Source organism: Prionailurus viverrinus, chromosome A2 (genome assembly GCF_022837055.1).
Source record: "Prionailurus viverrinus isolate Anna chromosome A2, UM_Priviv_1.0, whole genome shotgun sequence".
NCBI classification, from domain to species: domain Eukaryota; kingdom Metazoa; phylum Chordata; class Mammalia; order Carnivora; family Felidae; genus Prionailurus; species Prionailurus viverrinus.
The window spans coordinates 162,733,833-162,760,084 of NC_062562.1; the positions used below are offsets into that span (position 1 = coordinate 162,733,833).

Here is a 26,252-nt window from a genome sequence, read left to right on the forward strand (position 1 = left end):
AAAGAATATCTTTGTGGTCTGGTGCAAATGTAAACATTTACTAAAGAGAACACAGAAAGCCCTAAACATAAAGGGAAAGATTGATAAATCAGACCATTATAGTTAAGGATTCAGCTCATCAAAGGACATCTTTAAGAAAGCGGAAGGTCAAAGAGAAGAGATTTGAAATGCATGTAATTAACAAAGGACTTGTATCCAAATATAAAAACAATGCCCACGCATCAGTGAGAAAACAGACAGAGGACCCCATAGGACAATGGGAGTGGAGTAGGCATTTCACATTAGACATTGTCCAAATGGCCAATAAATTGGTACATATAACCCCTTTGGAAAATTGTATGTCATTAACTACTGAAACAGAACAGTTGCATTCCAATGACCCAGCAATTGTGCTACTAACAGAAGCGCATACGTGAGCTCATCAAAGACAGGTACAGGAATTTTCATAGCTGCTTCCTCCTAATAGCCCCAAGCTGGCAACAGCTTTTCAACAGCATAGATAAATAACGAATATTCATATAGCAGAATGCCATACGGCAACGGAAGGAAAAATACCCTTCTTACGTACAATAGTATGGCTGGATATCACAAACAGCAAAGGGAGAAGATAGGCACATAATCTAACTTTTTATTTAGAAAAATCTCAAAGCTATAGGAAAGTTATAAAAATAATACAATGAAAAATTTTTTTAAAAACTTAAGTTTATTTATTTTGGAGAGAGTGGGAGAGAGAACGCACGAGTGAGGGAGGGACAGAGAGAGAGAGAGGGAGGGAGGGAGGGAGAGAGAGAATCCCAAGCAGGCTCTGCACTGTCAGCACAGAGCCCGATGCGGGGTTCGGATGCATGAACCGCAAGATCCTGACCCTCATGAGCCAAAATCAAGAGTCATATGCTTCACCGACTGAGCCACCCAGGCACCACGATAATGAAAATGTTAATACTCTGCCTGGGTCACCAATCGTTAACATTTTGCCACCTTTGCTCTCGTGCCCACGCTCTCTTTCTTTCTGTGTATGTGTGAGAGGTTTTTCTGATTCATTAGAAAGTTCATCAAAGACATCCTGGCACCCTTAAATATTTCAACATGGATTTTCTGAGAAGAAAGGCAGTCCGCATAATCACAACACCCTCAGGAGGCCTATCAACGATGTGATCCAATAATTTATTATGCAATCCATAGTCTAGATTTCTCAATTGTCCCAATAAAGTCACTGATAGTTGTCTTTTATTTCCAACATAAGGTCCAGTCAAGTTTCATGCACTGCATGTGGTTGTCACGTGGTTTTAGATTGCTTTAACCCAGAATAGTTCTCCACTCTTCTATTTTCTTTCAGGTAATGGACAGTTTTGAAGCGTCCAAGCTGGGTGATGGACAGAACCGTCCCGGAGGTCAACACACATAGGACAGCATGGCTGGATCTCACCAATGTAACACTGGGGGCAAGAGTATGTGAAGTTCACAGGCCAAAAATGTGTTGAAAATTAGAATAGTGGGTTACTTTTGGAGAGAAGGTTTTATCTGATTGTTTCCTCATCATTTAAAGTTCAGTATTTTGATAAAATGACCTCATAGGTGATATTGAGTCCTTCTCAGGTTTTATGTTATATTATATTTATATTTATTATTTTTTTAAGTTTTATTTATTTTTGAGAGACAGAGAGAGACAGAGCAGGAGCAGGTGGTGGGCAGAGAGAGAGGGAGACACAGAATCTGAAGCAGGCTCCAGGCTCTGAGCCGTCGGCACAGAGCCCGACGCAGGGCTCGAACCCATGAATGTTGCGATTATGACCTGAGTGAGCTAAAGTCGGATGCTTAACCGACTGAGCCACCCAGGCACTCCCTATTATATTTATATTTATATTATGTTTATGTTATATATGTTTATCTTATGTCCATGCATTACCTCAAGGGTGATGTCACTTTACTCCACTATTGATGAGGTTGAATTTGATTATTCAGTTAAAACGATGGTGGACAGATTTTTCTATATCCTGTTCCCCAACAATTTTCACCTTGCATGCTTAGCAACCATTAGTGATTCTTACTTAACTCGGTTGTTACCCTGATGGTTATAAAATGGTGATTTTATATTTCTATCTGTCCTTTTACTTGTATTAGTTGGCTTCTTTTGGTAAAAAGCTGTTTTCCTTTCCCCATCTAAAATGTAAAAAACGGTATTAACGTGGATTCATGGATTCTTTAATAATGAGCTATAACATAGTCCTATCTTTATCTCTTTTGATTCTCAAATTGTCCCCACTTGAGCTAACGCCGAGCCTCTTCAAGCTAGCCCTATGTTCTGTCCACACGTACTCACCAGTTTTTGAGCGCTCTCTCACCTTCCGGAACAACATGCTACATAGTTCACCTCTTAGGTTTCCTGCCCAGCCCTGGAATCAGCCATTTCTCCCAGGGTTCCTGGTTCCCTTTGAGGGTGTTTAATAACCACAATACAAGCATTAGGAGTGCTCATTGGAACTGAGTCGTTGGTTCTAGCCCCTCTGAGAGGGCAGCGTTAGGAAATGTGTATGCACGTGTGTGTGTGCGTCAGTGTGTGTATTCACCCTGCTGCTTACAATCCCAATCCCTCTCTATGGTTCTTCCTTCCCTTCCTCCATTCCATAGTAATGTCCCCTGTGCCCCACAGTTAGACCTCTGGTTCCTCCAAATATCAATATATTTACTCATCTGCTCAAAAATAGGTTTTGTAACTTGTACCCAATCAAGTGCAGTTCAACGTCTCACGTGGTTCAATGTCTCTTTTTTTCCTCCCCCTTAGAATATATAGCACTGAGAATGTTTTCTTCTTTGGGGCCATGTGACCGATATGCTACACCATTAGGGTTTGGGGTTTTGTTTACATTTGTCTTTAGATTTATCTCCTTATACTTGTTGCAGGTTTTTTTTTTTTTGAAATGTAAAACAGTAAAGTAATTCAAAAGTTGAGGCAATACGAACACGTACACTCTGGGAAGAGCTACTCCTATATTACTCCTGGCATCTCATTTCCATCCACCTCTGAATACTGTTCTATTTCTCAGACTCTGGTTGCAGGGTTGCAACAGGTGTATTCATTTTTTGTCACTCAGAAAGATGAACGCTGGCGATCTGCGCATGTTTGTATGTTTCATACATGAATGAAAAAGTTTTAAAAAAAATAAACCCACTGAGACGTGCCGGTCAGTATTCAATCGGAGCAGCAGAATCACCGCAAGTATTTTTGAAGAAGGGAATTGTTATGGAAAGAAGACCTTGCACAGTTCTGTGATGAGCCGGTAGAAGGAACGGTCCAGGAGAGGGAGTTGGAGGACCAAAGAACAGTCACTTTGGAGCCTTCGTAAGGCGTGGCAAGGTGGAAACCGAGATGAAGGGGAATCTGGGAAGCGGAGCACATCCAGCCACTGGGATGGCGCCAGGAAGGGGCTGGGGAAAACCTGGTGGAAAATTACCACTTCTGTAGGTCCTCAGGCAAGTGTCTGGTGAAGGCCCTGGGGCTACTGGTGATGGATGGGGCTGGCAGTTGGGAAGGAAACCTGGACACAACAGGGGAGAACCCAGGTAAGTTGGGATCTGCTGATATCTGGTGTCTGTATGTCACAAGGACTTTCAGACAGTCACGGCTGCCGCTTCACTTCCACCTCCCGAATGCCACTCAATAGTTCTTCTTTCGGCCAACTCTACCTTGAACCTATACCAGGAAATGATGCTGGGAGAGAGGTTCCAGCGATATCAAGCGCATGTCAAGGTGTGCAGTATTTCTAGTCATTGCAGAAATGCAAACCCAAGCCACAGTGCGATGAAAACCGCCTAAGATAGTTGCACGCCCGTTAGAACAGCCAACCTCAGGACGGCTGAGCACACCAAGCGTCGACAAGCATGCGGAGCGCAGCAGCTGCTAGCCGGGACGCCAACGCTCTTGGCCGGCATGTAAAATGCCGCAACCATTTTGATCCAGTCGTCCCACTGGCGGGTATTTACCCGAGAGAAATGAAAGTACGTAGCCAAAGATTCGTGCGTGACTGTTCACAGAAGCGTGGTCATAGCCAAACACTGGAAAGAACACAGATGACCAGACCAGGGGAAAACATTTCCGCTGAGCGAAGGAAGCGAGACGAGAAAGAGCACACAAAGTGTGACGCCATTTTGGTAACGTGCTAGAAAACGCGAAGTGTGCAAGCAGGGAGGGGCAGAGAGAGAGAGAGGGAGAGAGAGAATCCCAAGAGGGTCCATACTGTCGGAAACAGAGCCCGACTCAGGGCTCGAACTCACGAACCGAGAGATCATGACCTGAGCAGAAATCAAGAGTCGGACGCTTAAGGGACTGAGGCCCCCAGGCGCCCCTTTGTTACTATTTTAAATAACATCTTTTCAAATGTTTTATTTCTAATTCTTCATTACGGGTGCATAGAAGTAGATTTGCTTTTAAATAATTTCATTTTTTATCGCGAAGTTTATTAAGCTTGGTAATTCAGATCGCTTATAGCTTATTTTCTACGAAGATAATCAGAGTATCCATGAATAAATGAATAATGGGGTGTTTTGTTTCTTCCATTCCATTCCTCCCCCCACCCCACCCCCCTTTTTTTTTCGTCTTATTACACCATCTTTGGTTTTAGGTACAATCCTTGCCTTGTTTCCAGTTCTCAAGAGAAGGCTTTCAACATCGCACCATCGAGTATCATGATTTGTGGAGGGTAAGGGCCATCACGTGGCCGTGAACTGCCCATCTCTGCCAATAGAGGAGAGTCCAAACTCAGGGGAAGGAGGTGGTGGTCAAGTTTGAAGGAACGGACACCAAAACACCAACAGCGTTTGGCTGGTGGCGCCTCAGAAAATCTGTATTTGCTCCAGACTTAGACGCTGTTGTCAATTTCGCTATCTCTCCCTCCAGCCGTCGCGTTTATTGCTTACTAACTTCTATGCTTAATGTTGTGGCCACTGTCGAAAGATGCAGAGACATTGCTTTTTTATTTTTTCCCCAGCAAGGAGGGCTCACTACCTGTGAAATAAACATAAGTCCCTGAAATAGATTGCAGGGACAAGGGAGGGGTTTTCCAAAGCAAGTCCCTGTGCGCTCTGAGCGCTGGTCTCCTTCATGAAGACACGACAGGCTCTTTCACTGCCTCTCGTGTCCCTTTGGGCGGGTGTCTTTTCTCTACACTAGGGGCATCAATGGCCTTTTGATCTTGGTGGTGTGTTGGCCAGGGGCCAGGTTCACTTCCTAGGGCTGCAGTGCTGTGCCTCAGGGCAGGAGTTTCTCCCGAAAGAGGCATCTCTGGTCCTGGGTCTCGGCCACAGTCCCTGCTGCTCCAGCTGGGCCGACCTTCTGGTGTGAGGGCCCCTGGGACCGTTGGGGCAGCTTCTTGGGCCCCAGGCTGGGGGTTGTGACCTCTCTGGCTAAGTAATTCCGGTAACTCGTCTGGGTTCAGTCAGGACCCTGCCAAAAGCCGGGAGGTAGCCGTGGAAGGAGGACAGAGCAGAGAGATGGGCAACAAAGCCTGGGATCCATCGGCCGTGTGGGGGGATAAGGGTGAGAAGGGAGGGTGCGGAGGGCGCGTCGCAAGTCATGGAGCTTGCTGAGGACAGCAAGGAAGGCACAAGCAGTCCAGCTCTTAGCAATGCGTTCTCAAGCAGTGCCTTCAAAGTGGTGCTGAGAAAATATGACCGCAAGATTGTGAGCAAAGAAGTTTCTGGGAGCCACAGTTAAGGGGCATCTATGTGGAAGAGCAGGGCCAAAAGGTGCTCATTTCCTGAAGGGAAACTTTCCGTATTTCCAGAACTTTCTAAAAATTAATGGGCATTCCAGTGCGCAGAGGAGGTGGGTGTTGCAACACAGGTGAAAAGGTATTCATTAGGCACCTAACAAACCAGGGGGTATAGCTCAGGGGTAGAGCATTTGACTGCAGATCAAGAGGTCCCCGGTTCAAATCCGGGTGCCCCCTGACTCAAGTTTTAGTACCTACACTGAATGGCACCCTCAGGGTGGCTCTTGTTTGGTAGATTGAGGGGTGTGGTCCTTTGGGAAAGCCTTGACCTGTCCAAGTCCCAGAACCAGAAACGTGGTCCAATCCATGACCGTGTTGTGTTGTGAAGGTGATATGTGGACCCGAAGCTGTGTCTGAGCAGGAGAATTACTGGGGAAAGTGGTTACACACACACACACACACACACACACACACACACTCACTCACTCTCCAGGCCCCCAGTCCAGAGATTCTGATTTACTGGGGCCCCGAGGAACTTCATTTCTCAATAGCACGCTTCTTTGTTTTCATCCACCCACATCACAGAAACACCAGATGATTCTCCTGGGCTGCCGCATTTAGCAACTGCTGTTCTGGAGCATTCTAAGGGCCTTTCTAGGCTGACATGAGCGGCTCTGGATGTCTCGGTCATGAAGTGGGGCGAGGAGATGGTGCAGGTCTGCTGGGTGGAAGGAAGCTGGGGCCGGGGAAGGACAAGGCGGGCAGGAATGCGTCCAGCCCGCAGTGGAGCTGTTCTCGTGGGCTGACGGAAAGCAAACAGGTGCTTTGGAGCCTGCTCGAACAAGTGGGGGCACGAGCGAAGGCAGGGGTCTCCTTGCAGATCAAGGGGTCTCTCGTTCAAGCCTCCCTTCCGTGTTCTACTGATGGAAGGACTGCCTTTCCGCCTCTGGGTCCTGCGGAGCTGAGTCTTCCTGCAAGGAGAGGAGGGAGCCCAGACGGTTTAGATCTTTGCCAGTTGCAGGGGAACGTCTGCAGGGCTGATTCGGGCCCCCTGTTAACACTTACCCCTCAAGCCTGGCAGACGTCACCCATCCTGTGAGTAGTCCCACTCCCGCCACACATGGCCACCTCCACTGTGGGGGGAGAATGGAGCTTTGACTCCTCTCGTGTGTACCCCATCCCTACCGAGCACCGGGGCTGTGACCGCAGCGGACCCCCAGGGCTCCTGTCGCTCCGCCCCGGGGCTGCCTCTGCAGGATGTGCACAGAGCACAGGATGCACCGAGGGGCTGCGGGCCACGCCAGTCCGGAGACCCTGTGCCCCCCGGGGGCTACTTCCCTGCCCCCTGCCATCACACAGGGACCCCGGTCGCCTGCCTTGCACGGGGACACCGGCAATGCCCTATGGGACATCTGCTTTTCATCTGAGCAGCAGAGACAGGCAGGGCCCACGGGGATGAGTAAGCTGCAACATGTTTTCTCAGGAAGATGTCCAAGGTGACCTGGTCTAGGGAGTTCTTTAATGCTGGCCGCTGGCATTTTGGAGGGAGGCTGGGAAGGCAGTGGTTCTGTTCTAATTAGTGCTCAGTTGTGCTCTGTGCCGGCATCCAGATGGCGGACCAGTTGTCCCTGGAGGGCGTTGGTGTTTCAGGTCAATATACCCGCATCCTGATCACAAGGCACGACGGTGCTTCTAGCCAATGCATTCCTGCAAGCGGTGTCCAACTTCGATGTGTCAGCTTACTGCTCTGTTTTATTCCACTTGACATTCTTATTCGGGAGGTCAGGAGAGCAAAAATCTGAAGCCCGTCCTGCATAATCCCTGCCAGGTGATGCCCCACCCCCCCTCCCCCAGAACAAGGGAACAGTAGTAGTCAATAATAATACAAGCGTAGGTGCAATCTGCTCACTCGCATAAAATATTAGCCTACGAGACAAAAACCACCATGTTGTAAGGGGCGAGGCAGTTTCTTTGCATGTTTTGAAGAGGGTGGAAGGAAGCTGCTGCCTCCTCCAGGAAGCCTCCTAGGCTTTTGCGGAGCTGCGGGCAGGGGCAATCTGGGAGAAAGAGCATAAGCAGAGGTAGGCCATGAAGTGCCTCCGGAGGTGACCTAAGTGCCCCCATAGGGAGTGGGTTGGGGGAGCCCCGAGGGGAGCAGAGGCCAGAGACTGAAGGCCTTTATATTCAGGGCTCGGAATTTGGGTTCAGTCCACCAAAAACCCTTCATCCTTTCTCAGCCTTCCAGACTTTTCTTTGTCCCCTTTGCTCCCTGCGTCAACGTTCATCTCTCGCTGAGGTCAGGTCACTGTGCTCTTGTGGAAAAGACACTGCATGGCGCCCCAGACCACTCTGCCCTTTCTCCTCTGGAGGGGCCCTGGCTGGTATTATTTAATCAACTTGATTTCCTGGGAGCTCAGGGCGTAAACGTGTCTTTTCGAGGTAAGCCGGGAGTCTCTGGGAAGCTGCGTTCATCAGGACTTTATAATGAGAGATGGTTCGGGATGAGGGCCCAGGAATGGGGCCAGGAGGGAGTTTGGCATGAGGAGTTCATCTGTCTGAGGCCAAAGAGGGCTTTGTCAAGGGTCCAACCTGTGTGGTTTTTATTTGTGGACTTTACAGACTCAGGACTTAGCAGGTGCAAATGAATGAGAAGTTCAGAACCGTCTGTGTGGATGCTAAGCAAGGCTGCCTAAGGGGCACTTGGGTTTGAAGCGGACCTCTTGGTACCCCACCAGGCCCCTGGTCCTGCCCCCTGACCCCAGTCCCCAGGCCTGGACTTCAGCAGGCCCTCCTCAGTCCTGACATCCCCGTCGGCCAGGAGGGAGTGGGGACGGAGAAGCTAGAATTCCTTCCTCCGAGTTCCTTTTGGCTTCTCTGGTATCTGGGAAGTTACTGTCATTTGGGAGTAAGGTTACCCTCTGAGAATCTGGAGGGCGGTCCCTCTGCAGAAGGCATCCAGGACAAGAGGTGGTTTGTGCGTGTGCGCTGACGGGGACTTAGGAAGTGCCTCTGTCGAGTCAAGATGGTAGCAGAATGTTTAGGACTAGGTATGACCCCTGGGAACTGTGACCTGATGCAGTGGTTGGCCGAAACACTGAAAAGGGGAAAGGCACAGTGACTGCTTGTGTTTTTCCATATCAGTGGGACCAAGACGGGCCCTGTACAGGGGACTGTGCTGCGTGTCAGGCAGAAGTTACGAGGCTCTTGCCCTGCTCGGGGGAAGTCTCCCAGAGGCAACCAGCCCCCTTCACTCTATCAGCAGTGTCGCCACAGACTCCTGACTGCCTTGATGTGGGAAGGGGGAGCCCCTATTAGTGAGCATGAACGGTCCTATAATTGGTAATATCTTTGGTGGTGAAGTAATTTCCTTTTTTTTTTTTTTAATTGTTTTTTGGTGGGGTTGGGGGCGCCTGGGTGGCTCAGTCGGTTGAGTGTCTGACTCTTGATTTTGGTTCAGGTCATGATCTCATGGCTTGCAGGTTTGGGTCCCTCGGGCTCTGTGGTGACAGAGCTCTCTCTCTTTCTCTCTCTGCTTGGGATTCTCTCTCTTTCTCTCTCTGCTCCTCCCCCACTTGTTTGTATGCTAGCACATGAGTTCTCTCTCTCTCTCTCTCTTTCAAAACAAATAAATAAACCTTAAAAAATTGTGGTTTGGGGGTAAAAAATCAAACACTGCAGAGAGATAAGGCCTTACCATGGTGGTTGTGCTGAGACCCTGCCTGGGAGGCCCCATCTGAGCAACCAGCCAGCCTCCACTCCTGGGTTACAAAGAGTAGAACCTCTTGGGCTTCATCAGAGGCAGGGGGCTTGTGGTAAGAACAGAATGGGAGACGTGCACTTCCATGGGGATCCAGGAGTAGTCAGACAACAGGCCTGCGGAGTCTGGGATGGTTTTTGACATCATTAAGAAAGCCTTAGGACTCAGGCCTAAGACACCGTTTCTCCAAGGAGATCTACCTGATATCACTCCTGACCGAACATCTATACAACCTCATTCACAGTTTCTGTTCACCAATTATTTCAACGTGCTTATAGACTTTATGGTCAATTTGTGTTTGTCTGTTGGACTTTCTCCTCTGCATTCAGTTCCTCTTCCCTTCTCTGTGTCTGTTGTGTTAAGCATCTTGAAGAAAGATAATCCGATTGGTTATTATCCCTGTGTGGGCAGAACCACAGGTCACTGGGTTCCCTGTTTATTGGCCAGGAGTGGAGAAAAGCTAAGCTGAATAAGATCCTGAGAGAGATACGAAAAATATATTCCATCTGTGAAACAGGAAGAGGATGCTCTATAAAAAAGAATCAGTTACAGAATAAGAAAAGGCTCTTAGAAATCAAAAGAAATAAAAAGTTCAATAGTTTGAAAAATAATGTTGAGGTGGTTTCCAAGTAAAACAAACAAAAAGATAAAAGAATAGATAATAATAGAGATTAAAAGTAAAAAAGTTAGAAGTTGACACCAGGGGGTGCAAAAACCAACTAGTAAAAGTTCCAGAAAGAGAAAATGATGGAGGGAACATTATACAAGAAAATTGCCCATGATGAAAGGGCATGGGTTTCCATTAGAAAAGACCCTCCAAGCCCCTAGAACAATGATCCTCACCAGATAGATTATGGTGTAATTATAGGACACCAGGACTAAATGGAAGCTCTTAAAAGTTCAAAGAGTAAAACAATAGGTGATACACAAAGGAAAGGGAATTATGATGTATTTAATTTTTCAGTAGCAATACTAGATGCTAGAACACCATAGGAAAAATCCTTCACTATATGAGGGACTATGACTTGTCCATCCAGACTGCTAATCAAGTCTGTGGGTAGAATTACAGACATTTGCAGACATGCGAGTTCTTTAAAAATTTACCTACCCTGATTTTGTGGTAGTTGGAGGAGGTCCTCTGACAAGCTAAGTGAGTAAATTAAGAAACATTCAAGACTCAGAATCCAGGAAAGCAGGACTCCCAAACGGAGAGAGAGGTGGAAAGAATGTTCTCATGAGTGTGTAGCAGGCTTTCTAGGGCAACCAGAAGGATCAGGAAGATGGATGGCTACTGGAAAACAAGAAGAGGAAATGTTAATTATCTGATAGTTTTTATAAGTGGAAAATTGTTTTGAAAGACACTTTTTGGCATGATTAAAGCTTGTGGAAAATCTTAGAAATTCAAAGAAAACTAAGCAGTTGAAACATAAGGCTATCACTAACTTCAGGAAAAACAAAAAGTTCCACCAGAATTCTTAGTTCTACTTAGCACTATGAACACTATTAACTGATAACAATGAAAATATTAAACACAGAAACATAGAAAATTATTTAACCAAAAGTCAAGATATAATAGAAAACTGAGAAGGGAAGAAGGCATATAAGTTCTCATCCTCATCATAAAAGTAAGACAGTTGATGTCCAGACTTGGTTAAGTTAGATATTGCATACTATCAGATATTTATATTATTTGAAATCATGGTGGCAAATATACTAAAAGAAACAGACAAAAGTGTGGAGAATGATTGCCTCTGGGTAGCAGGAGGGAGATACAGAGGATTGAGGTTTTTGTGATAAGCTTGAAAAACAGTATTTGACTTTTAAAAATGACTGCACAAGATACTTCAATAAAAACAAAAAAATATATATTAAAAACCTCCATGTCCTGTGGGTGGAGGTGTAGTTCAGGATAGAGCCTTTCGCTCTCGCTCAAGAGTTCCCTGGCTGGAATCCAGAGGCCCTGTGTAGTCCTCATGTCTCCCTGTCTCCATGATGCTTCTAGGATAACTCCCTGATCCAGGTCAGGGACTGGAAATTTCACTAATTTCTGCAGCTGCTCCCACCACCACCCTCCAAGGTTAATGAATAGATGCACACACTGGAAAGACATCTTCAGCTATAAGTAATGCATGTGTCTCCAAAGAGGTTAGGCAGGATCTCTTCAAGTTGTCGTTTTGTGGTGTAGAACGAGAGAAAAACAGACAAGTAATTCCTAAAGGTCCTTCTAGTAGTTAAAGTCAATGCTCCTTCCTGCTGCTGCTGCTGTCACCACAGACTGAAGAAAATGGGGAGATGCAGGCATAGGAAGAGGTAAGGCTGGGGCCTCTGAGCACTGGAGGGGGACCTCTCTGGGATGAATTTGTGAAGGAATAAATGGCTGGTTTTATCAGCTCTCTAGAGACAAGTAGAAACTCCCAATGTGTTATAGGAGTAATGGGTGTGACTATGAACGTGAAAGGTACTTATTAGACACCTATACCAAGCAAGGGGGTATAGCTCAGGGGTAGAGCATTTGACTGCAGATCAAGAGGTCCCTGGTTCAAATCCAGGTGCCCCCTGCTCTATTGGTTTTCCTATTTGCAGCTGTTGCCAATATTCTGATTTCCTTTCATCCATGCTAATTATGATCCTTCCTAAAATTGGAAGCCATCGCACAATGGCAATCTGGGTGGATTGCCCATGCCAGTACCCTGGGTATCCCTCCTCCTCTTGGCATCTAGCCTTCCCCCCCCCCCCCACCTTCTGTATACATCTCATTTCTTCAACTCTTAAAGGGTCATCAAAGAGAGGGCAGGGACTCATGCAGAATTCTGCTTGGCTTTTCCAAGGCAGACCAGAGTAGATACAGCAGACTTCCCGGGAACAGGCCCTAGATGGTAACCTTAAATTATCACTCTCAGCCCTCCTTCCCACCTAAACCAGTTTGGCACAGTGGACCTGTGGTGAGACCTACAGAGATGAATCATAGCATCCGGGTTCTCTCCAGGTAGGATGGGCATTTCCTCCGGGGACCTGGTTTTTCTCACACCAAAGCTCACACCCTGTTTCAACCTTGTGGGTCTACTAACGTCTGGCTTAGCTACTCAAACAAGGGAGACAGGAATTCTGCAGTGTTGCTGCTGTAAATCCCAACTAACAGAGCTCTGCAACACTGGATTAGAGTCCATCTCTGTCTTCAGTGAAGGGAGAAAGGTGAGGGGCTGGGAGCCCCGATAGGTGGGTAGTTTTGGAGACAGCTGGCCAGCTCTTGGGCTAAAGCAAAAAAGAAATGGGTTGGGAGTTTGGGAGTTCCTCAGGCGGCTTCCCTCCTTTTTTCCTCTCTAATGACCCCTCCAGGGACTGAGGCTTGGAAAGCTGCAGAGCTGGGGGAGGATGTCTTACCGTGAACCAGGTCTGGCAACTTCCAGAAAGTCAGTCCTGGAGGGGGGCCGTGATTTCATTTTGCAGAGCTGAGTGTTACCAAACAGCTGAAAGGTGTTAATTATGTAGCATCTATAGCGTGGGGGTATAGCTCAGGGGTAGAGCATTTGACTGCAGATCAAGAGGTCCCTGGTTCAAATCCAGGTGCCCCCTTATTTATGTGCAAGTTTGGGTAGTCCTTCCCCGCCCTCCCCCTGCCGCCCACTTACCATCCTGTGCTGCCAGTTAAGAAGAAAGGTACCAGGAGGTTGTGCACAAACTGTCCAGTTACACTCATGGACTCATTGACCATCAACTATTGGCAGGTGCCAAGCACTTTGCTGTGCTCTGATGGTGGGATGTCTGGTTTGATCCTGAGAGTGGCTGCGGTGAGGTGGGGGTGTCGCCCCGGATAAGTTGCTTCACTGTTTTATGTCTCAGATTTTCCATCTATAAAATGGGGGATAATAATAGTACCACCTCATAGGGTTTGTGTGTGTGTGTGTGTGTGTGTGTGTGTGTGACAGAGAGAGAGAGAGAAAGAGAATTTAAAGCAGTTAATGCTTTAAGGTCAATGATAGCGAGTCTTTTTATTATTTTTTTAATGTTTATTTATTTTTGACACAGAGAGAGAGAGAGAGAGACAGAGAGAGACAGAGCGTGAGTGGGGGAGGGGAAGAGAGAGAGCGAGACACAGAATCCGAAGCAGGCTCCGGGCTCCGAGTCGGCAGCACAGAGCCCGGCGGGGCTCGAACCCACCAACCGCGAGATCACGACCTGAGCCGAAGTTGGACGCTTAACCGACACAGCCACCCAGGCGCCCAAGTCTTTTATTATTATTATTTTTTAAAAAAAATTTTTTTAAGGTTTATTTATTTTTGAGACAGAGAGAGACAGAGCATGAACGGGGGAGGGTCAGAGAAAGAGGGAGACACAGAATGTGAAACAGGCTCCAGGCTCTGAGCAGTCAGCACAGAGCCCGACGCGGGGCTCGAACTCACGGACCGCAAGATCGTGACCTGAGCCAAAGTCGGACGCCTAACCGACTGAGCCACCCAGGCGCCCCAAGTCTTTTTATTATTGGACTATTTTGGAGAATGTCTGCTAAAGGAAATAACTTTGGTCTTAGTGGATGTTGAAACCTCAGGACCAACGTCCTCTGGAGAAGTTATAAAACCAGGCCACCAGTGGCCTAGGGGGGTCCTTGTGTCTCCGTTCCCTGTGGCCGAGATGCTGTGACTGGTATCAGCAGATTCCCGACGAGGAAGGAGTTCATGGGGCTTCTCATGCTACTTGAATTTCTTTCTGAAGAATTGTTCCCACAAAGCCCAATTTACGGAGGAAAGCCCCTGAATCTCTGTTGAGCGCAGACGGTTTGAACCAACAGGCCATTTCTGTCCGTGGACTCCCGGGCCAGTGAGAGACAAAAACCACCCTCGGCAGCTTCCTTTAAACATGAAGGGAACAGAAGCGCGTTGAATGGCAGCGTGGTTGCCGCCTGAACTTGCCTGTTCCCCTTGAATCCAAGTGGCCAGGGAGGCGGGGCTCTGCAGTTTTGATGGAGGGAAAGGGTAATCTCCTGGCGCCTGGTGAAAACCAAGGAAGCAAAACAAAACTGACTCTCTCCTCGCTGCGTCCTGGGTCCTGAGTTGCCAAGGGCTGTGGGGTCGGCAGGAACAGTCACTGGAGGGGCCTGGTGCGTTTGGGGAGAGACACCAGGTCGGGGAGCCTGCAGGGCTCGGTGGGTCCTGCTCTGGGTCTTGGCTTCACACAGCTGCGGTTCAAGGCCATGCTCCCTCTGCTGAGCCTTACACATACCCAGTCAACCCATACCACACATCCGGTGATCCCCTTGGCCTGACTTTCTCTCTTTTTGCTGATTTTTTCTCCCATTTCCAAGGCCAAGTGATCGACTGGCTCCTTGAGGCCTTCTGAGTCCAGTAGTGTATGGGAATAAAGGCTGGCGTCTCAGACAGGCCCCCTGCCCCCCTGGGAGACCCGTGAGATTGGGAGAAAAAGCCCCCTGGTGCTGACAGTGCCATGGGCTCCTGAGTTGCGCAAGGGACTCAGAGCTGGAACGTGCTTTGGTCCAGAAGGTTCCTGGCCAGCACTCAGCCACTTACCGAGGGTGGGGGATCTTGATGTTTAACACCAGTCCCGTGAATAAAATTGCGAGTGAGTAGCGGGCATGGAAATGTGACCCAGCGACCTCTCCGTCCGCTGTCCGGTGTACCAGAGACAGAAGCCCAAGCGGGCTCCGCGCTGTTAGCTCAGAGCCCGACGCAGGGCCCGAACTCACGGACTGTGAGGTCATGACCTGACCCGAAACCAAGAATTGGACGAGGCTGAGCCACCCAGGCACCCACGGGAGAGGGCGTAGGATAGCTGAAGAGAGGGGTCTCTGAGGTATGGAGGGAAATCAGGAAGCTGTGGTCTAGAGGCTTCGATTCTGTCTGTTAAACAGAGGCAGCGTCTTGTTCTGGAGTCTGGGGACGGAAGGTGGGGAGGGAAGCCTATCCCTGCTGAGTCCACAATCTGAACAAAGGAGGTGGGAGTCTGCCGCGGGGAGGGGTGTCGTTTTATCGGAGCTGTGATCGCGTTCCGCACCTCTGTGAAGTCAACCTTTTGCGGAGACTGAGAAAATTGCTGTCCGCTAAATACACTTGTCCCCACCCGGGTCGGCACAGGAAAAGTGCTAGTGATTTCCTTCTCTAGCCCCCTGGTTTTTATTCCGTGCAAATGCCAACCCAAGGAGTCTTAGGTCACTCTCAGTAGCAGCCAAGGTTGCTTGGTGCCTTGTGTAGATCCTGGTCCCAGTGTCTGTCAGCCACACGCTGACCGTCTTTTGAGTGATCCCATCTGCAAAAGAAATCTGTTAGCTCCATGGACTCTTAGGGATTTTTTTTTTTTTAACCAGTTCTGTTCCAGGATGCAGGGATCTCATCTCTCAACTCCCAGGGTCTCTTCCTATAGTTGCCAAAAGAAGACGATAAAGGAGAGAAAAAGAACCTAGAACTTGCAGGACAAAGAAGATATTTACTTATTTACTTATTTATTTATTTATTTATTTATTTATTTTATTTAGAGACAGAGACAGCACAAGTGGGGAAGGAGCAGAGAGAGAGGGAGACATAATCCCAAGCAGGCTCTGGGCTCACAGCACAGAGCCCGAAACGGGGCTTGAACCCACGAAGCTGTGAGGTCATGACCTGAGCCAAAACCAAGAGTCGGACGCTTAACCGACTGAGCCACCCAGGCGCCCCAGAAGATAGACAATTTAAGCCAAAATATTATCAGTATTAACGTTAAATATAAATGTATAAAATGCCACAGGAAAACCACAAAGAATGTAACTGGATTAAAAAAAAAACTATAGGCTGTTCACAAGAAATAGACAGAAAACATAAGGATATAAATACATTGAAAATAAATTGACAGAAAAAGATGTAACTATAATGGCTATATATTGTGTTGCCATATTAATATCAGACGAAATCATTTCTGAGGCAAAAATCATTACCAGGGATAAAGACAGTCATTTTGGATTGATAAAAAGTTCAAGTCACCAGTTAGGTACAACAATGCTAAATTTGATGCACCTAATAACAAGGCCTCAAAACGTATTTAAGCAAAAATGAACAGATTAAAAAGGAGAAATGGACAACCTTCTGATCGTGTGAGAGATCTTTAAAACCCTCTTTTGTGAATTGCTAGGACAAGTGGGTATAAAATCAGAAAGATATGTGGGGCACCTGGGTGGCTCAGTTGGTTAAGCATCCTATGTCAGCTCAGGTCATGATCTCACGGCTCATGAGTTCAAGCCCTGCATCTGGCTCTGTGCTGATGGCTCACGGCCTGGAGCCTGCTTCAGATTCTATGTCTCCCTCTCTGCCCCTCCCCTGCTCACACTCTGTCTCTGTCTCTCTCAACAGTAAATAAACATTAAGAAAAAAAGAAAGATATGAAAGATTTGAACAATGTGATTAACAGACATGACCTAATTAACACATAAAGAACTTTCTACTCAAGGATTATAGAATGTGCATTTTTCCCCCCAGTCACTCATGGAACATTCACAAAACTTGACCATATTCTGAGCACAAAGCAACTCTTCAACAAATTCCAAAGTATTTAAATCACAAAGAGTATGTATTCTGACCAAAATAAAGTTAAAATCCAATAACAACAAATAATAAGAAAACCCAACAAATAGAAAATCCCCATCTTGGAAATTTCCTAATTTTGTAATACTTCTCAATAATCCAGAGGTCAAAACGGAAATTGCAATTGAATTAGAAGTTAGAAAATAGGTGCACTATGTGATGATGAAAATACTAGATATTGAAACTTGTCAGTCGTAACCATAGCAGGCATGTACGGGGCAATTTAAAGCCTTCCTGTATCCACAGCATTATGAAGAGAAAAGGTGAAAATTAGCTAACTCTGCATCTACCCCCAAAAAGGTATAAAGGGACAGTATATAAATCCAAAGGAAAAATAAAGGAGTAATAAAGGTTAATTAATGAAAGCATAAATTGATTAAGTAGAAAACAAATATACAAGAGATAGAACCAATAGAGCAAATGTCGTTCTTTGAAACAAATAATAAACATGATAACCCAGACAAGACTGACAAAGGAAAAAGAGAAAACACTAATAATCTGTATAAGAGATATTTGAAAGGATACATTATTACAATTTCCAAAGACATTAAAAAGATCATAAGATTAAGAAAAAAGATCATAAGCCTATCTTATGAGTGGCTTTGTGCCAATAAAGTATAATATTTAGATGGCATGGAAAAGTTTCAAGAAAAATATAGCTGACACAAATAGAGTTAGTGAGGTTAGCAGGACTGAGCTGGGTCCGTGGAAAAATACAAGATTTTAGCTGATACACGCGGTATGGCATACCAACTTCCTACACAGTGAGTGATAAAGCTATTCACTCTCACTCTCCTGTCTTCCAACAAGGTCATTTCCTTCACCCAAACTTCCGCTCTTGCATGGTCCCTCCAAACTTCCTTGTAAATACGTGATATACATGTATCCATATAACTGATGAAGGGTCACAGTGGACAAACACGAATGAATCTCAGAAACATGAGGTTGGGTGCAAGAAGCCAGACTCAAAAGAATAAACCCAAGAACGGACAAACTGATCCATGGCCATAGAGTGGTGGTTATCCTTGGGGAGAGGGAGCGATTGGGAAGGGGGTCCAAGGGAACGAACCCCAAGGGGTTTTAGAAATCTTCTGTATCTTGATTTGGGTGGTGGTTACCTGGGTGTATGTCTGTGTAAAAATTCACTGGGCTGTAAGTTTCAGATCTGTGTGTTTCATGTAGATGATACTTCACTAGAAAGTAAATAAAAACAAGTTAATTACATATTTCATTCCTAGAACGTCTTATTTGATTAGCTTTTCAAATGTATGCGAGCGTTTCTCAGTCTTTACTCCTCAATTTAGTTTTCATTTCTCCCTCTTAAGATACCCTTTGATTTGTGCAAATAATCTCAGAGGTGGAGGCTTTGCAGGTCAAGTTCCAATGTTTACTATCTCTGGTGACTCTCATGAATGTTGGCTAGTTCCCTAGGATGTTTTAAATTTTGTTCTGCAGAGTGACATAGGGCTTTCTACGTGCCAGTCCTGGTTCAAGTACTGTACGTGGATTGACTCATCTAATCAACGTGCCAAGGCATCAAGTCCATGCTATTATCATGTTACAGCTTACGCAGAGGAGGGCGTAAAGAAGGGGAGTGGCCGGCCGAGGGTCTCCGAGCTGGGGCAGGACTTGGACCCAGGCTTATCTGCCCTCAGAGTCTGTGCCGTTGGCTTCTCTGCCACGCTGCTTCTTTCACACTTAGATTTGTGAAAACCTACCCAGGGGGGCTCTTGGAGGCTTGTTTCCTGCTGCATCGCTTCGGGGAGGATTTTCATTGGCCTAGGAGCCCGTGGACCCATTCCCACAGAGTCCACCTTGAATTAAAACGACTGCGTGGGGGCGCCTGGGTGGCGCAGTCGGTTAAGCGTCCGACTTCAGCCAGGTCACGATCTCGCGGTCCGTGAGTTCGAGCCCCGCGTGGGGCTCTGGGCTGATGGCTCAGAGCCTGGAGCCTGTTTCACATTCTGTGTCTCCCTCTCTCTCTGCCCCTCCCCCGTTCATGCTCTGTCTCTCTCTGTCCCAAAAATAAATAAAAAAACGTTGAAAAAAAATTAAAAAAAACAAACAAACAACTGCGTGTCATTTTCCCCACCGGCTGAGGAGGGCACACTCAGGGCCCAAGGCACATCAGCCAGCCAGGGGCTCAGGGTTGCCCTGCCTCTTGTCTTGAATCACGTGCTCCTTTAAGAGCTCACCCCGATCTCGGCTCAGGTTGTGATCTCATGGTTCGTGGAGCCCCGTGTCAGGCTCCTCGCTGACAGCTTGGGATTCTCTCTCTCTCTCCCTCTCTCTCTGCCCCTCTCCTGCTAGTGCTGGTGCGCTCTCTCTCAAAACAAATAAATAAACTTAAAAAAAAAAGAAAGAAAGAAATCGGTGTAGAAGTAAGAGTTTCTACAGCCTTCCAGCCAGGAGAGGAGATCTCCAGGGCTCCAAGGGAAAGGCTGGTGGGTACAAGGGGGACATGCCAATAATAGGGGGAGATGGTCGGTTTGTTCATGCTTTGGGGGATTCCTAACTCCACTCGGCCACCTACTTCTTTTTTTTTTTTTTTTTTTAATGTTTATTTATTTTTGACGGAGAGAGTGGTCTGTCCCGGCTGCTCATCGCTTTACGGGGAGTCTGGGTGTGGCTGTCCTGATGAAGAATATTAATTAAGCCAGGCCACAACAGAAGGGGGTATAGCTCAGGGGTAGAGCATTTGACTGCAGATCAAGAGGTCCCCAGTTCAAATCTGGGTGCCCCCTTATTTATTCCTAATTCATATTGGTGCTGCATTTTTTTTTTAAACTTCCTCTTCCTTATTAGATGTCAACGGAAAGTTGTTTTTCTTCCCTGGAACCAGCAAACTCGTGAAGCTTCATACCAAAGTTGGGGGTTCTTACCTCAAAATAGAAGTGGGAATCACTGAGGAGTCTATAAAAGTGCCATTTTCCAGGCCTCACCCCAGAGCAATGAAATCAGAGTATCTGGGGTGGAGCCCAGTTAGGGTGAGAGCTCCTCAGAGTTGAGAACCAGCCTTAGTTAGCTTCCAGGAAGCCTTCTTAGACCCAGGCTGCCTCATCCCCGCTCTGTGTGCCCAGCACCTTGTGTTCTGGACCTCCTCCCATTCAGCCCTAAGTATACGTCATCGGAAGGCGACGTTGACGGTGTCTTCCAGAGATGTTAACTGTCTCTGCCTCAGTTTCCTCAGTCCTCCCCCTTTTTAATCCGGGCAATCTCTGTGCACGGGAGGGGGGAGTGGTCTTCTCTTTCCAAGCCAAAGCACCAGGATCTGTGGCTCAGACAGCAGGCTCTCCTGGGGCCGAGAGAGTTTGTAGAGGATGAATTCTCTACCTGTCCAAGTGCACGGTTAGCTTGAGGAACCATTAAAGCCAATGGTATGTCCTCCTCAAGCCTTCAAAGTAAACTTCTGCATGAGGGACCGGTGAATTATGTATCACCCGTCTCAAAACCGAAGAATGTAATGGCTTTCTGTGGTCTGGAGGACAAGCCGCTGAGCATTTTGGTAGACAATCCCAGAATTTGCCGTGAGTCCCAAGATCCCCGCATGGAATTCGGAAATCTGTCATGATTTCTATGATCCCTTACACGAATCTTTTTTTTTTTTTAATATGTATTTTTTGATGTTTGTTTACTTCTGAGAGAGAGAGAGGGGCAGAGTGCGAGTGGGGAGGGGCAGAGAGAGAGACACACACGCAGAATCCGAAGCAGGCTCCTGGCTCCGAGCTGTCAGCACAGAGCCCGACGCGGGGCTCGAACTCACAGCCTGTAAGATCACGCCCTGAGCTGAAGTCAGACGCTTAACTGACTGAGCCACCCAGGGGCCCCACACCAATGATCTTCGACGACCTTTCTCCTGACTCCCTAAAAGACACTTCACGATCCTCTAGGCCTGTATCAACAGCAAAACTCTATGCTTTAGATGGGCTAAAAACAGGTTCTCACAATAAATTAGTTGACAGCAAGAAAGCCTCAATCTCTTTACAGTGGACGGCAGGAAAATGCGGCAGAGAAACGGCCACTGAGGACAGCGCGGTCAGACTTTGTCTAACTTGACAAGCCGGCAAAAAGCTCTCCGTCTGACACGCCGGGTTGCGAATTTTCTTTGTCTTCCGTTATCAGCACACAACATAAGTGCCTGAAAAAAAAGACAAAACCTCTTTTTATCTTCAGTGATGTGCTTCAGAGTTTCTCTTTCATTAAAGCTCTTTCCTTTTTGTTGGCGAGAGACTCGAATTTCTTAATTAGTACTTTTTTCCCCCTGTTTCATAAACACTTGGAACTTTGGCTGAGGGCCTGGCGGCTTGTCGCTTTCCTGTCCCTGCCCTCCCACGACACCTCCTGATCTTGAAGATGACCTCTCTGGGGGCGCCTGGGGTCACAATCTCAGGGTTCGTGCTTTGAAACCCCCCCCCCTCAGAGCTTCAGATGCTGTCTCCTTTTCTCTCTGCCTCTCCCCGTTCACTCTCCCTCTCTCTCAAAAAATAAATAAACGTTAAAAAAAATAGAAAGAAAATGGCCCCTTTGATGACAGCCTCCATCTGTCACCCCATTACGACTTCTGGTCCTGCGGTCCCATCGTCCTAGCCTGGTGGCTCAGTGGGGCCCTTTCTTCCTCCTCGCCCTCTCCCCACGAGACCCCTCCCCCCTTTTCAGGGTTCCTTGCCCACACCTCTGCCTTCAACCCCCCAACTGGAAGGAGCGCCTTCTGCCCCGCATTGCCCTTCTGGGTCCCCTTCTTGGGATGCCCCAAGCTTAGTGGAGGATTTTAGAACCAGGCTGACACTTGTATTTGCCTTGGCTCCCTCGGCCTTCAGCCTCAGTAATGTCAACGCCACATAACGATCCTTCCAGGGCTCGGGCTTAGCTCTGATGTGTTCACAGAGTCCACCCCACTGCGGTGGCAGAGAGGCCTGGGTGAGGCAGAGTGCCAGTATCCCCACCCCTACCCAGTGTCCTTTGTAGCCTCCTTCTTGTCGCGTGGCTTCGCAGAAGAAAAACTACACATCCCAGCCTCCCTTGGAGGTAAGGGAGGCCAAGTAACATGCTGGAGGCCCTTAAAGGGCCAGTGCAGTCCCAAGCGCAGAGCAAGAGGACGGGGCTCCCTGGTGCCGGGGCTCAGTAGGTCCATAGCAGGCAGAGAGGCCTTCCATTTCCTCCTCCCCTCCTGGGGGCCCACAGAATTGGGCAGAAGCCGCACCTGCCTCTCCTTGTCCCTCCGGAGGGCTCCTTAGTGCCCCTGATGGAGCCATCTCCCTCTTAAGGGAAAGAGGCCTACATACAAGGCTCTGTGTACGGTCCCCATCACTGGCTGGGGCCTATCCCTTCCTCTGCTGTCTTGCTCCAAGTGTGAATATAAAATTTTTTTTTTTAATGTTTATTTTAGAGACAGAGCACAAGCTGGGGAGGGGCAGAGAGAGCCGGAGACAGAATCTGAAGCAGGCTGCAGGCTCCGAGCTGTCAGCGCAGAGCCCGACGTGGGCCCCGAACGCACGAACCATGAGATCGTGACCTGAGCCGAAGTCAGACACCTAACCAACCGAGCCACCCAGGCACCCCTCTCCAAGTGTGAATATCAAAACCTTTCTCTCCCTTTGGAAATGTCATCGTCACCCTTCGACTTTATTGCGAGTCGCAGCTGACCTGGGAGGTGACCTCCTACATGGTTTCTATGCCCTTCGAGCGTGCCCTCCCTGTACCCTGGGCACCAGAGCCTGAAGTCTGAGAGGCCACTCCGGAGGCTGAGAGGTCGGGGCGGGAAGGCAGGCGTGGAAGAGCGTGGCGTGTGGCTGAGAGGCGGGCAGGTGCCGGAGGTCTCAAGAAGGCAGCGGGCGGGCCCTTTGCCTTCAGACCAACCAAGGACATCTTGGATCCTAGCTGGGTGGACAGTGGACAACCCGTGTGTGAAACCAGAGTGACGGCACCGGAGGGGAGGGGAGGGGGCTGGAGACCGGCAGAAACAAGAAATGCCTGCACAACCGCAGCAGAGGTGGTGGGTGAAGGACAAACCAGGAGGGGCCCAGGGAAGAGGGAGGAGTCAGGATGAGTGCAGCTGCAGAGCTGGGGGAAGGAAGGAACATCTGCAGTGCTTTCTCTCGGTTACTTGTAACCACTCAGTCAGTACCTGGAAGGTGGGACTGTGCCGACATTGGGTTATTACACGCGTAAATTGGAAAATTGAAGAATCCCTCACCCACTCGTTGGCAATAGCTCTTTGGTTTATTTCCTTCCAGAGGAGATTATATGTTGTATATATATATATATGTTATATATAATATATACATTTTAGGGGTACCTGGGTGGCTCAGTCTGTCGAGCATCCGACTGCAGCTCAGGTCCTGATCTCCCGGTTTGTGGGTTCGAGCCCCACGTCGGGCCCTGTGCTGAGAGCTCGGAGCCTGGAGCCTGCTTCGGATTCTGTGTCTCCCTCTCTCTGCCCACCACCCGCTGACACTCTCTCTCTCAAAAATAAATAAAAAACATTTTAAAAATTAAAAAAATACAGGGCGCCTGGGTGGCTTGGTCGGTTGGGCTCCGACTTCGGCTCAGGTCATGATCTCACAGTCCGTGAGTTCGAGCCCCGCGTCGGGCTCTGTGCTGACAGCTCAGAGCCTGGAGCCTGTTTCAGATTCTGTGTCTCCCTCTCTCTCTGCCCCTCCCCTGTTCATGCTCTGCCTCTCTCTGTCTCAAAAATAAATAAACGTTAAAAAAAAATTTTGTTTTAAAATTTAAAATATATATATACATTATATGTATATAACATAAAATATTAATGTCCAATACATAATAAAATATATATAACAAATGTATATAACAAATATATATAACAAAATATATATAACAAGTATATATATAACAAAGTATATATAACAAATGTATATAACATAAAATATTTAAAATAGGAAAATTTATATTTAAACATATTAAATATATATTAACTATACATTATGTATTTTATATATAACAATTTAATATATGTTTACACATAAATACCTTTGTGTGTATGTGTAATCTTTCTTATCATCTAATGATATGTATATATAGTATCTTTTTAAAATTAAAAAAAATTTTTTTTTTCAACGTTTATTTATTTTGGGGACAGAGAGAGACAGAGCATGACCGGGGGAGGGGCAGAGAGACAGAGGGAGACACAGAATCGGAAACAGGCTCCAGGCTCTGAGCCATCAGCCCAGAGCCTGACGCGGGGCTCGAACTCCGGGACCGCGAGATCGTGACCTGGCTGAAGTCGGACGCTTAACCGACTGCGCCACCCAGGCGCCCCACTTTTTAAAATTTTTAATGTTTTATTTATTTATGAGACAGAGACAGAGCATGAGCAGGGGAGGGGCAGAGAGAGAGGGAGACACAGAATCCAAAGCAGGATCCAGGCTCTGAGCTGTCGCAGAGCCCGACACGGGGCTCGAACTCACAAACCGGGAGATCAGGACCTGAGCCGAACTCTTAACTGACTGAGCCACCCAGGCGCCCCTATATAGTATCTTTTTTAAAGCCCAAAGGATCTCGCATCATATGCTGCCTATTTTGCTTTTTGGCCTTCATGATCTTGTTTATGAGTCCTCGCATAGATAGCGCTCTGGGCTTATTTCATCATTTTCTGTCGCATCACAGCCCATCCTGGGACACCATGTTTGTAACCTAATCCCCGTCAATGGATATTTAGGTGGTTTCCAGTTTATTGCTAATACAAAAAAAAGGAAATGCTGCGAAGAATCTCCAGATACGTGTGTCTTTGTGTACTCATGGGACTATTAGAGGAAGAAATCCCTAGGAGCAGGAGTCTCCTAGCGTATAATCTTTCCTAAGTAACTTTTTTTTTTTAAAGGCCACATGCTCGATATGGAAAGCTTGCAAGATAAATAAAAACACAGAAAAAAAAAGAAAAAGCTGAGATCATGTGTAATTTTATGCAGACACACTGTTTTGCAACCTGCCTTTCCATTTGGCAAATTCTTGTGGATGTTCTTCCGTGTAATTAAATAACCTTCGGCCGTGGGCTCTGAACCTTCTCTCGGCACAGGGGAAGGCGCTGTCACCTGGTCACAGGTATGTCACCGTCCCAGTGTGCCTGACATGCAGTGGATGGGGAACAGTGGGAGGGAGTTTCCTGCATGATTTTAAGGGTCTGCCCACCTGTAAGGGTCAACGAGGCTACCGGGCGCCCACAGCCAGGTGCACACAGAAGAGGTACACGAAGAGGACGGGCTGGTTTACTGCGGGAGGGAGGCCAGAGCTGAGAGGAGCAGAGTTGGCTAGGACAGTCCAACCAGCAAAACTGAACCCCGGTGTATTGACACAGGTACAAGGTGTTAATAATACATCACCAGGCCAGTTAAGGGGGTATAGCTCAGGGGTAGAGCATTTGACTGCAGATCAAGAGGTCCCCGGTTCAAATCCGGGTGCCCCCTTCCTTTACTAGCTTTTAATCACAAGTGGGTCCTGTATCGCCTGGTCCTCCTTGGCCAGAACACCCGGCAAAGAAAGATGAAGCAGATCAAACCCTCTGCAGGGTCTGAGGCTCTAGCCCCCAGGTCTTGGAGCTCCCCCTGGGGCCCGCTCCAGACTCAGACCCACCCCCTGAAGAAGAGCAGGATTTCGGTTGGCTCTGGAGGACTGACTCCAAGGAGTTAGTATAGAAGATGACTGGCCTTCCCTGCCTCTTTTCTCTCTCTCCTCAGTGTAGAGTCACGGGCTCCAGTGAGGGAAAGGAAGCTCGAACCCCATTCCCCAAATCAGTAAGGACAAGAACGGGTAAGGTGCACCTGTCCTTAAAAGCTCACCTCACTGTGACAGGGAGACTTCTGGCCTCCAACGTGAATCCCAGAACTCCTTCAGACACTGACATACCCCTCATGTCTAGTCGGACCTCTACGGCAGGTGGAAGGCATTCCTGCCCTCCTTCTGCACAATCCCCTGCCCACACCAGCCACCCATGGCCAAGGACATCTGGGTCAAAGCAGGGCTGTGTCACTGGAGGGCTCCGGGCTCCTCTAAGGCCAAGGGTCCCCGGGGGGACTGCCCATCACAGCCCCTGGTGTGTGAGGGGGTAAGGGCAGTGGGGTGTGTCCTTTCTCGGAAATACAGCTCACAGGCTCCAGATCAGACTGCCTGGATCGGAATAGTTGGGCGTGGGGCCAATGGACTCTATTTTTAACAAGCCCATGGGATGATCCCGGTGGAAAGTCAGAATTGGAAACCACCAATTTA

General features: G+C 47.8%; 5 non-coding genes across 5 annotated transcripts; all 5 read left to right on the forward strand.

Moving 5' to 3' along the window:
• The first annotated feature begins 5,873 nt into the window (after positions 1 to 5,873).
• TRNAC-GCA (transfer RNA cysteine (anticodon GCA)) lies at positions 5,874 to 5,945 on the forward strand. The gene has a single exon. It is a non-coding gene; the product is annotated as a tRNA-Cys (tRNA).
• A 6,006-nt stretch (positions 5,946 to 11,951) lies between these two features.
• On the forward strand, positions 11,952 to 12,023 carry TRNAC-GCA (transfer RNA cysteine (anticodon GCA)). Its single transcript has one exon. It is a non-coding gene; the product is annotated as a tRNA-Cys (tRNA).
• Positions 12,024 to 12,966: 943 nt separating this feature from the next.
• Positions 12,967 to 13,038, forward strand: TRNAC-GCA (transfer RNA cysteine (anticodon GCA)). Its single transcript has one exon. It is a non-coding gene; the product is annotated as a tRNA-Cys (tRNA).
• Positions 13,039 to 19,699: 6,661 nt separating this feature from the next.
• Positions 19,700 to 19,771, forward strand: TRNAC-GCA (transfer RNA cysteine (anticodon GCA)). Its single transcript has one exon. It is a non-coding gene; the product is annotated as a tRNA-Cys (tRNA).
• Positions 19,772 to 25,381: 5,610 nt separating this feature from the next.
• On the forward strand, positions 25,382 to 25,453 carry TRNAC-GCA (transfer RNA cysteine (anticodon GCA)). Its single transcript has one exon. It is a non-coding gene; the product is annotated as a tRNA-Cys (tRNA).
• Positions 25,454 to 26,252: the final 799 nt, after the last annotated feature.